This window comes from Arachis hypogaea, chromosome 4 (genome assembly GCF_003086295.3).
Source record: "Arachis hypogaea cultivar Tifrunner chromosome 4, arahy.Tifrunner.gnm2.J5K5, whole genome shotgun sequence".
In the NCBI taxonomy this organism is placed as follows: domain Eukaryota; kingdom Viridiplantae; phylum Streptophyta; class Magnoliopsida; order Fabales; family Fabaceae; genus Arachis; species Arachis hypogaea.
This window is the reverse complement of record NC_092039.1, coordinates 100,422,063-100,431,137: the sequence shown is the minus strand read 5'-3', so window position 1 is coordinate 100,431,137 and position 9,075 is coordinate 100,422,063. Positions and strand designations below refer to the sequence as shown.

The window sequence follows — 9,075 nt, the reverse complement described above, 5'->3', positions numbered from 1 at the left end:
TCTTTTCCACTATTTACTTTCTTCCAATTCCTGAAACCACTCTCAATAAAAGCATTTGAACCCGTATTGATTGAAGGTTCCTTAGCAAAAAGAAAGCACGGAAAACAATATATAGCATCATCTTCTACAAAATATTCTAACCAAGATGGGAACAATTTAAACCATGAAGCTTGAAAGTGACGATGACTTTTATCACCAGAAAATGGATAATTATCAAGAATTGGTTGATTTGGCCCAACTTTAATATAAGCCCGACAAATTTCATCTCTTTTATTTGGAGGAAACTTCCAAATCATTGGTCGCATTCCATGATCTCTTTCCAAACGAAAAACATCCAGTTGGTTTGGAAGAAGTCGTGGACGCTTTGAGCTATTCAATGGAGAACTTGAAGTAATGAAATTTGATGACCCTTCAAGTATTGGAGTAGTAATAGTAGAAGCATCTTCATTCTCTTGATCTTTTCTTTTAAAAAATGTATCAATGGTTTTGAACTTACTCATAATTCAAATGGCCAAATAAGTTCCTATAATTAAAAATATATTTAGCAAAAAGTGTAAATTACAGTCTAAATCTTTATAAAATATAAAAATTATATTTCAATTTAAAATAAAATATTAAAATTCAGAACAATAATACTAGCATCCTAGTATAAATAATATAAAATTATAATTAACAAATAAAAAAACTAAATATACAAACTAACATATAATAACATAAACTTAATTAACAAATAATAATAAATTAAATAATTAAGTAAATAACTAAATATATAAAAAAATTAAAATAGAACATTTTTTGAGAAAGAGGAATGAAGAATCACTTGTTGAACTACTATCCTTTTTTTTTAATTTGCAAAAAACAAAAAAAATAAGAGTCAAAGAGGCAAAACCGTAAAAAATAAGAAAATTAAAGAGATAAAGAAGAAGAAGAATAGGAAAAGTTGTTACCTGAAATTTTGGAAAATGAAGGCGGGAAGGGGGAGAGGGGGAGACCGGTTGTACGCTGGGAAATAAAAAAAGGGGATAGGGAATAGGCTATTGGACTGGGTTTTTTGTAGAAATTAAAAGGGGGCTGGAAAAGTTATGGAACAAAAAGAGAGGGGGGTTGGAAAATAAAAAAAGGAGGGACTAGGCTATTTTTTTTAAATAAAAACTAAAATTTTAGGGGGCCATTGCCCCCCTTTACTTATATGTACCTGCACCCCTGCAAAAAAGTAACTAGAGTCGAACGGAGAATGCTAATAAAGAAAGATTATTTTTTCGTATACATAATTCTTGTATGGAAATCCAAATATCTCTAACCAACATGCATTTGGATATACTTGGATAGAATTATTCAATTCATTGCTTTCTTGATATTCCGTTGGAATTATTTTATCTTGGCCTCTAAATTTTGTGTATACTTATTATATTATTCGAACCTAAGATGGAGATTTCGAGCTCAAAGGTTGTGTTTTGTCGATTTTTAGTAAATCGATGGTAGTTCGATATCTAGTGGTCTGGGAGTGAAACCTACTCCTCTGTGTGAGTACCAGTTTTCTAAAAGTGTATCAAAGAATCTTCTATTAGATAAGTATTGGTAATAAAATAAAGAAGGTTTATAAATTGGTAAAGAAAACGTGAAAGTTAAAGTTTTCAAAGATTAAACGTGCAGAAAGCAGAAAAGCTTGCATTTAAATTTAAAAAAAAAACAATGAAGTGTCTTTAACTGAATCGAAGGACTTTGACATAGAAATTTGAAATGCAAAAGGATAAATTGAACAATGAAAATAGAGAACACTTAATAAATAAATTCACTTGAAATGTTAAATTTACAGAAGAGTAAATTGAAAGAAAGATGAAGATGGAAGAAACCCTACAGAAAAGATAACTCGATTGCAGACTCAAGAATTTCCTGGGATGTGAGTGTGCTTGAGTGTTTTTCTGAGTAAAAGTTCCAACCCTTATTCCCTATCACTTCTTAGTATTTATAGGCTAATCTTACATAACTGACAATTAATTTACAATTAATTATAATTAAATACGAAAATACAAATTTGAACTGCAATCACTCTTGGTAACCATTTCCGCCGTGTGATTGTAGATATTCCCCATGATTTCCTCGTGTGAAAGAAGCCACTAACTCTCCCGCTTCCATAATCATTCGGTCAGCTCGTCGAATGCCTCACTCGATCTTCTCAAATCAAATTTTCTACTCGATCAGACTCACTCAATTAACAAAATAATCGAAATCCAAATCAATGTTGATCACTTCCAACCTCATGCTCATACGTTTATCTTTTTGAGAGAACCTTCCTGACTCATTTCAAATCAATTCATTCTGATCGAGAATATTTTTTTATCAACAGGTTGATAGGAATCCAAATCCTTATCTCATTGGTATTAGATCGGGAGGATAATCTGTAAAGACACTTTGATATCTAAGTCAATAAGTGTTCTTAGATGATATTTAAGATTATGTGTCTTTACTTTGAAGGTTTTTCTTTAATTTATATTATTTAAAGATATTATCATATAGCCATTTTTTTTTACTTCAATTCTATTTAGAGATGTTATCATATTGTCTTCTATGACTTTTAATTAGGGTTAAGTACGATTTTGGTCCCTAAAATATAGGTCAAAAATTTTTTTCGTCCCTAACCTTTTTCTGCATACAAATTTGTTCCTAAAGTTTAAAACCAAGTTTTAAAATCATCCTTTTTACTTAAATATTAAAATTTTAGACTAAATTACCTATAACAAAAAAATTATAAAATAAAAAAATAAGAGAAAGAGAGTGTTTCTACTCCTACGAAAGGGAAGGGAAGAAGAAGAAGGGGGAAGGAAAGAAGAAGAAGAAGAAGTTGTCCATGATCCGCCTCTGCCTTCGCTTCCGCCGCCACCTCATACAATTTTAGTTCATAAGGTAAGGACGATTTTAAAACTAAGTTAAACCTTAGGGACGATTTTGTATGCAAAAAAAGGTTGGGGACGAAAAAAATTTCGGCCTGTACCTTAGAGACCAAAATCGTACTTAACCCCTTTTAGTTATTTTCCGTTAAGGTTTATTGAACTCATAACATCTTATACTCAAAAATTTGGTATTAATAACTAATAGGTCTTGTTCACAACAGTGTTCAACTCGAATTTTTTGACTTAACGACCTTTGTCAAAAATAGCTGAGTTTAATGGATCAAGTCCAATTAATTTTTAGGCAAAAAAAAAAACTAAAAGACTTGGAAGAAACATATCACTTTTTTTTAGCAATTATTGCCCCTTGATTTTTGAACCGCTAGGAAATTTAATTAAACTTCACTCTATCAATCAATTCAATGTCACTTCACAATAAAAAATATCTAGTTTTCATTTACTCTTCTTTAAAAGCACTTCACAAAATTCTTTTCATTCTTCAAAGAAATCTCTTGCTCCACTTCTCCATTTCTCAAAAATGAAGGCCTTCTTTTTTATCTTCTTGAGATTTTCACACAGTATTCTTATCATTTTCAGATAAAAACACTGATACAATTGTTATTTACGTACTTTTTGTATATTTTTGCATTTCAATCGTACTTCAAATGTACTAAGTCTTTCCATGAAGTAGACTCTGTTATGTAATTTTTTTATACTCTTCATTGTTCTTGATGCATGTACATAGTTCTTAGGTTCCATTTTTCCTTTCCAATAGTTTTGCCTTCACTTAGATTAGGGATACCACTATTTAACTTTTTCTTCTTGAATACGATTTTAGGTCAAATTTGTCCCATTTTGTGTTTTTAGGAGTTACAAAAATAATTTTCAAGTTCTTCTCTTCTGTAACATAGTGATGGTGGTATTCTGTAGATTTTTTTGAGATGGTGAAGAGAAAAGTTGCTACCCGTGAACGTGTGGGAAGATCTCGGCAAGCAAATCCTATTTCTCACCGAGCTCAAGAGATGGACTTTTACATCTAGGTTTTCGAGGGAGTAAAGTCCACTCCATCTACAATCACACAAGAATGATTAAATGAGCTACGGGAATTGGGTGTGATTTTTAACTCAGACAGTGGCAATCTATATGTCCTTTTTGTACTTGATCCTGATGATCGACTTTGTCACATAAACCATCATGCAGGAACTCAATCTGATTGGTTATCGATATGTGAGATTCTTTTCACTAGACTTGGAATTCACATTCCGTTTTCTAAATTTCAAAAAAGTATTTTCAAACACTGTAAATGTGTCCTTTACCAACTTCATCCCAACAGTTGGGCCATCATTCGCAGTTTGAAACTTTTCTACACTTTTTTAGGTCTTCCTATATCTATGAGAGTAATTTTCTACTTTTTTTAACCTAACTATACATTTCAATATTCGAGGTCATCGATTTCTTTTGTTTTGAGGTAACCCTAATAAGAGAATCTTTAGCTTGTTTAAAGAATCTTATCATGGGTTTAAAGAAAAAAATTTTGAAATTGAATGGGTTAAATACATAAATCCTTTTTTCATGACCTTAGAGGATAAAAAAAAAGTTTAACTTTTACTGGAATTTCCATGTAACCTTCCCTAAAATTGAGCTAAGAGGTGTGAGTCCATCTGAGTGTGTCAGCACTCAGATACTCTTAGAGTTATAAAATGAGAATCTCCTAAGCTTGAGAATGATACTTGCCGATGAACATGCTTACCGAAATGCAGTTGGTAACAAACTTTTACTTGTAATTATAATATTTATAATTAATATTTGTTATCCGACATTCTGACTTCCCTTTTTTCCTTTCTTTCCTTGTTTTATAGTTGATATGGCTAGTGGAGTTGGGGCCATTGTTGCCATGAGGAGGAGCTTAACTTTAGGGTATATTCCTCCAACAAATGTTGAAGGCGGGGATTGATGAGATAAATTTTGGTGGAGACAAGAATCTCTCCCAAAACAACACCAATCTAACCGGCAAGTGCATCGGGTCGCATCAAGTAATAAAAACTCACGGGAGTGAGGTCGATCCCACAGGGATTGAAGGATTGAGCAATTTTAGTTTAGTGGTTGATTTAGTCAAGCGAATCAAGATTTGGTTGATTGATTGGTGATTTGCAGAATTTAAATTGCATTGAAAGTAAAGAGAACAAGAAATAAATTGCTGAATCTTAAAGAACAAGAAATTAAATGGCAGAAACTTAAAGAGCAAGAAATGTAAATTGCAAGAATCTTAAATGACAAGAAATGTAAATGGCTTGAAATGTAAAGGGGATTGGGACTTGGATTTGCAGGAATTAAACAAAGAGAAATTAATTTGCATCAAACAGAAGAGTAAATAGGAAGTGGGGTTGAATCGGATTCAAACAGACAAGTAAAATGAACAAATAAAGCAAGAAATAGAGAATTGAAATGGTAAAATGAGATCTCAGGACCCAGAGACTAGAAAACCAAGTCTAGATCTCAATGCCTTCCTAGATCCAACAAGAACAATAGCAAGGGAATTGTAAATTGCAAAGAGAGTAGATGAGAAGCAAGTAACCGAAATGGAAATTCAATAGCAGTGAAAAATAAACAAGATCCAAGGTGAGATTGAAACAGAATTTCTTCAATTCTTCAACCCAAGATCCAAGACAAGTGTAATTGAAATTGAAAGCAATTAAACTAAGAAATTCAAGATCACTCAAGCTCCCAAACCGAAAAGAAAGCTTTCTAAAAACTAAAAAGGGAAGCTCCCTGAAAACTAAGAAAAGAAAACTCCGAAAAGGAAGCTCCCCGAATAACTTGAATTCTATCCTATTTATACACTTTCTTCAAAATGATCTTCAAGCCTTGAGTTGGGCCTTTTCTCTTGGTGGAATTGGGTTGAAAGAGGCCTTGGTTGATTGCTCTTGGAGTTTGAAGAAGAACCAAAGTGAACCAATTGAACCGGTTGGAGTTTTGCAAAAAGTTGGAGTAAAAGTTTGAGCCAAAGTTAGGGGTCTAACTTTGAGGCTAACTTTTCATATCAGCAAACCCAATTTACTGATGCCAACGTTGGTGCCAAAGTTAGGGGTCTAACTTGAGCGCCAACGTTGGCCCTTCCTTATGCACAAATGGCGCCAACGTTAGCCTCCAAGTTAGGGGGCTAACGTTGGCGCAAACGTTGGCTAGCCCTGGAGTATATTTTTCATGCCAACGTTAGCCTCCAAGTTAGGGGGCTAACGTTGGCGCAAACGTGAAGCACCCTGGGAGAAATTTTCATGCCAACGTTAGCCTCCAAGTTAGGGGGCTAACGTTGGCGCAAACGTGGGCAGCCCTGGGTGAAATTTTTCATGCCAACGTTAGCCTCCAAGTTAGGGGGCTAACGTTAGCGCAAACGTTGAGCAGCCCAGGAGTGTTTTTCAACTTCCCACGTTAGCCTCCAAGTTAGGGGTCTAACTTTGAGGCTAACTTTTCACCCAAAAGTTTGTGCAAAAGTTTGAGGGCTAACTTCAAGTCCAACTTTATGCTTCCTGGTTCAATTTCACTTATTTCATTGTCCTCTCTTTGCTTCTAGCCATTCCTTCTTGCTTCAACCTTTCTCCAAGCTTTCTTCACCTATCATTAATCAACCAAACACATCAAAGCTATGCTTAAAATCATGAGATATTCATTCTTTCACAATATGTATCAAATATAGCATAAAACCTCATGAAATAGCACGAATTCATACATAGTTGATTCAATCAAAGGAAGCATGAAAATCTACCCAAATTGGCTTGCTTAGAGCTTAAGAAAGTGCAAAATTCAATTGAAAACAAAAGAAAAAGACTAGTGAAACTAGGCTAAGATGACCTGTCATCACAACACCAAACTTAAAGCTTGCTTGTCCCCAAGCAAGAAATGAATTATGCTCAGAGGTTCTTTCAATTAAGATGGATTGAAGAACACTTGTAAAGTACAGTGAGTGAAGTGATTAAGTAACAGTGGGGTGAACTCTAAATTATATGCTCATGCAAGGGCTTCAGTGCTCACTAGTCCTTACATATTGGGAGTCGTAGGTCTTAGGATTTTCATCCGAATGGTATCATAGAGATCTCTTTATATGTAATCACCTTGAAGCAGCTTATAGTTTCTGTGCTTTGGCCTCGACTCTAAGTGTCATGTCTCAAAGCGGCTCTTTAAATAAGTTTTCAATCAATACTCCTAAACCAGTTGGTTTTAAGGTATTAGGTGTTAAAGCACCCCTAAGGATTTACTTGCTCAAGCCTCTTTCCTTGACACACTTCAACCACAAGCATTTACTAGGATAGCAACTCTTTGAGTTTTTGTTTCTTTTTTTTTCTTTCTTTCTTTCTTTTTCTGCCTAGTAATTGATGCTCAGAGCCTTGGGCCATGTTCTTTTTGTTTTTGTATTTTCTTTACTTTTCTTTTTGTTTTGTTTGCTGCTTCTCGGATCAATTAATTTTTGAGAATCTCTACAATACTTCTTTGAACTTCATATCCTGCCTATGAGCTCCCATGTAAGTTTTCACAAGCATGCAGCCTCAATACATAATCATACAACTAGAACCACCACTTCTCCTAATCTTTTGCTTACCTCAAAATTGTTTAATTCCTCAATCCTTCGTTTCAAAGAACTTTCATGTGATGCATTTCTTGAAAATTGAGTGCAAACAAGTTTTTAAGATAAGAATATTGTGAATGATCAAACATCTTGCTTATTGAATTATAAAGAACGGCTATGCTATGCAGGCAGGCAGGGATATATAAAGAAAACTACACTATGCAGACAGGCAGAGCAAATAAGGATATAATCCAACTTTCAATTACTGCAATATTTGATGTAAAACAATCACTTAACAATACAACCTGTTGGAGTTCACTTGCTGTCCTTCTTCTCATCATCATCAATGCTGACTTTCACATTCCTCTTTTATCTCTTTGGTTGATGATGCTTAATCCTTCCAAAAGTTTGTATGGTACTCTGCAGTGATATTGAAAGTTGCTTATTCCCCAAGCACTTGAAAAATGGTTAGCATGCATGATTTATTTTGTGGGACTTTGAACTTACTTTGGTGTGGGAACACCAAACTTAGTACCTTGCCAATAATTCTCATGCATCAGATTAACCATGTGTGAAACTCTTTTTCTCTTTTTTTTTTCAAAAGCAATAAAACTAAAAACAGCAGAATAGTTAATTAGTTTGTCTAAATGCTTGAAGCTAGCATTATGCAAAAGGTGAGAATATATTGTATGATGGAATTTTGGTGGAACACCAAACTTAGAATCCTTCATTCTCCCTTAGATTGTTTTGGTGTGCAACACCAAACTTAGCTTCTTGCAATATAGATAAAACTAATTAACCTTTTTATTGAAACAGATATGAAAAGAAAGTTATCTCCGGTTGGGTTGCCTCCCAACAAAAGCTCTTTTATTGTCACTAGCTTGACATCTTGCTCTTTGATTATGGAGGCTGAAAATCATAATGCCTCAGTTTTTCTCCTCTTGCTGTAGGATTCTTTTCCTCCATGATCTGCACAATCACAAACAATCCAAATGAAAATTGGATATTCCCATGCCAGAATGTAGTCAGAGGATTAGTTGACACAATGTGTCAAACAGTTAATAGGCTTTGAGAGAAAATCAGAAGAAAATTGCTTTTGTTGTACAGAACAACAAGAAACAGACACAGAACCAGAAAAGCAACGTACTCTACTGAGAGAGCAGAGTTAGTGTTAGTTTAGGCAAAAATTCAAACAGTTAGTGGGTTAGTCAAAATTAGAGAAAAATAAAGAAAAAGTGCTTGATCTAGATCACCACCTCACTTAATCATCGTCAATCTATTTCAATCCCCGGCAACGGCGCCAAAAACTTGATGAGATAAATTTTGGTGGAGACAAGAATCTCTCCCAAAACAACACCAATCTAACCGGCAAGTGCACCGGGTCGCATCAAGTAATAAAAACTCACGGGAGTGAGGTCGATCCCACAGGGATTGAAGGATTGAGCAATTTTAGTTTAGTGGTTGATTTAGTCAAGCGAATCAAGATTTGGTTGATTGATTGGTGATTTGCAGAATTTAAATTGCATTGAAAGTAAAGAGAACAAGAAATAAATTGCTGAATCTTAAAGAACAAGAAATTAAATGGCAGAAACTTAAAGAGCAAGAAATGTAAATTGCAAGAATCTT

At 34.1% G+C, this 9,075-nt stretch overlaps 1 long non-coding RNA gene across 1 annotated transcript; it reads left to right on the top strand.

Moving 5' to 3' along the window:
• Positions 1-3,385: 3,385 nt before the first annotated feature.
• LOC140184334 (uncharacterized) lies at positions 3,386-5,107 on the top strand. The gene is made up of 2 exons (XR_011880786.1): positions 3,386-4,115; positions 4,748-5,107. It is a non-coding gene; the product is annotated as an uncharacterized lncRNA (long non-coding RNA).
• The last annotated feature ends 3,968 nt before the right edge of the window (positions 5,108-9,075 follow it).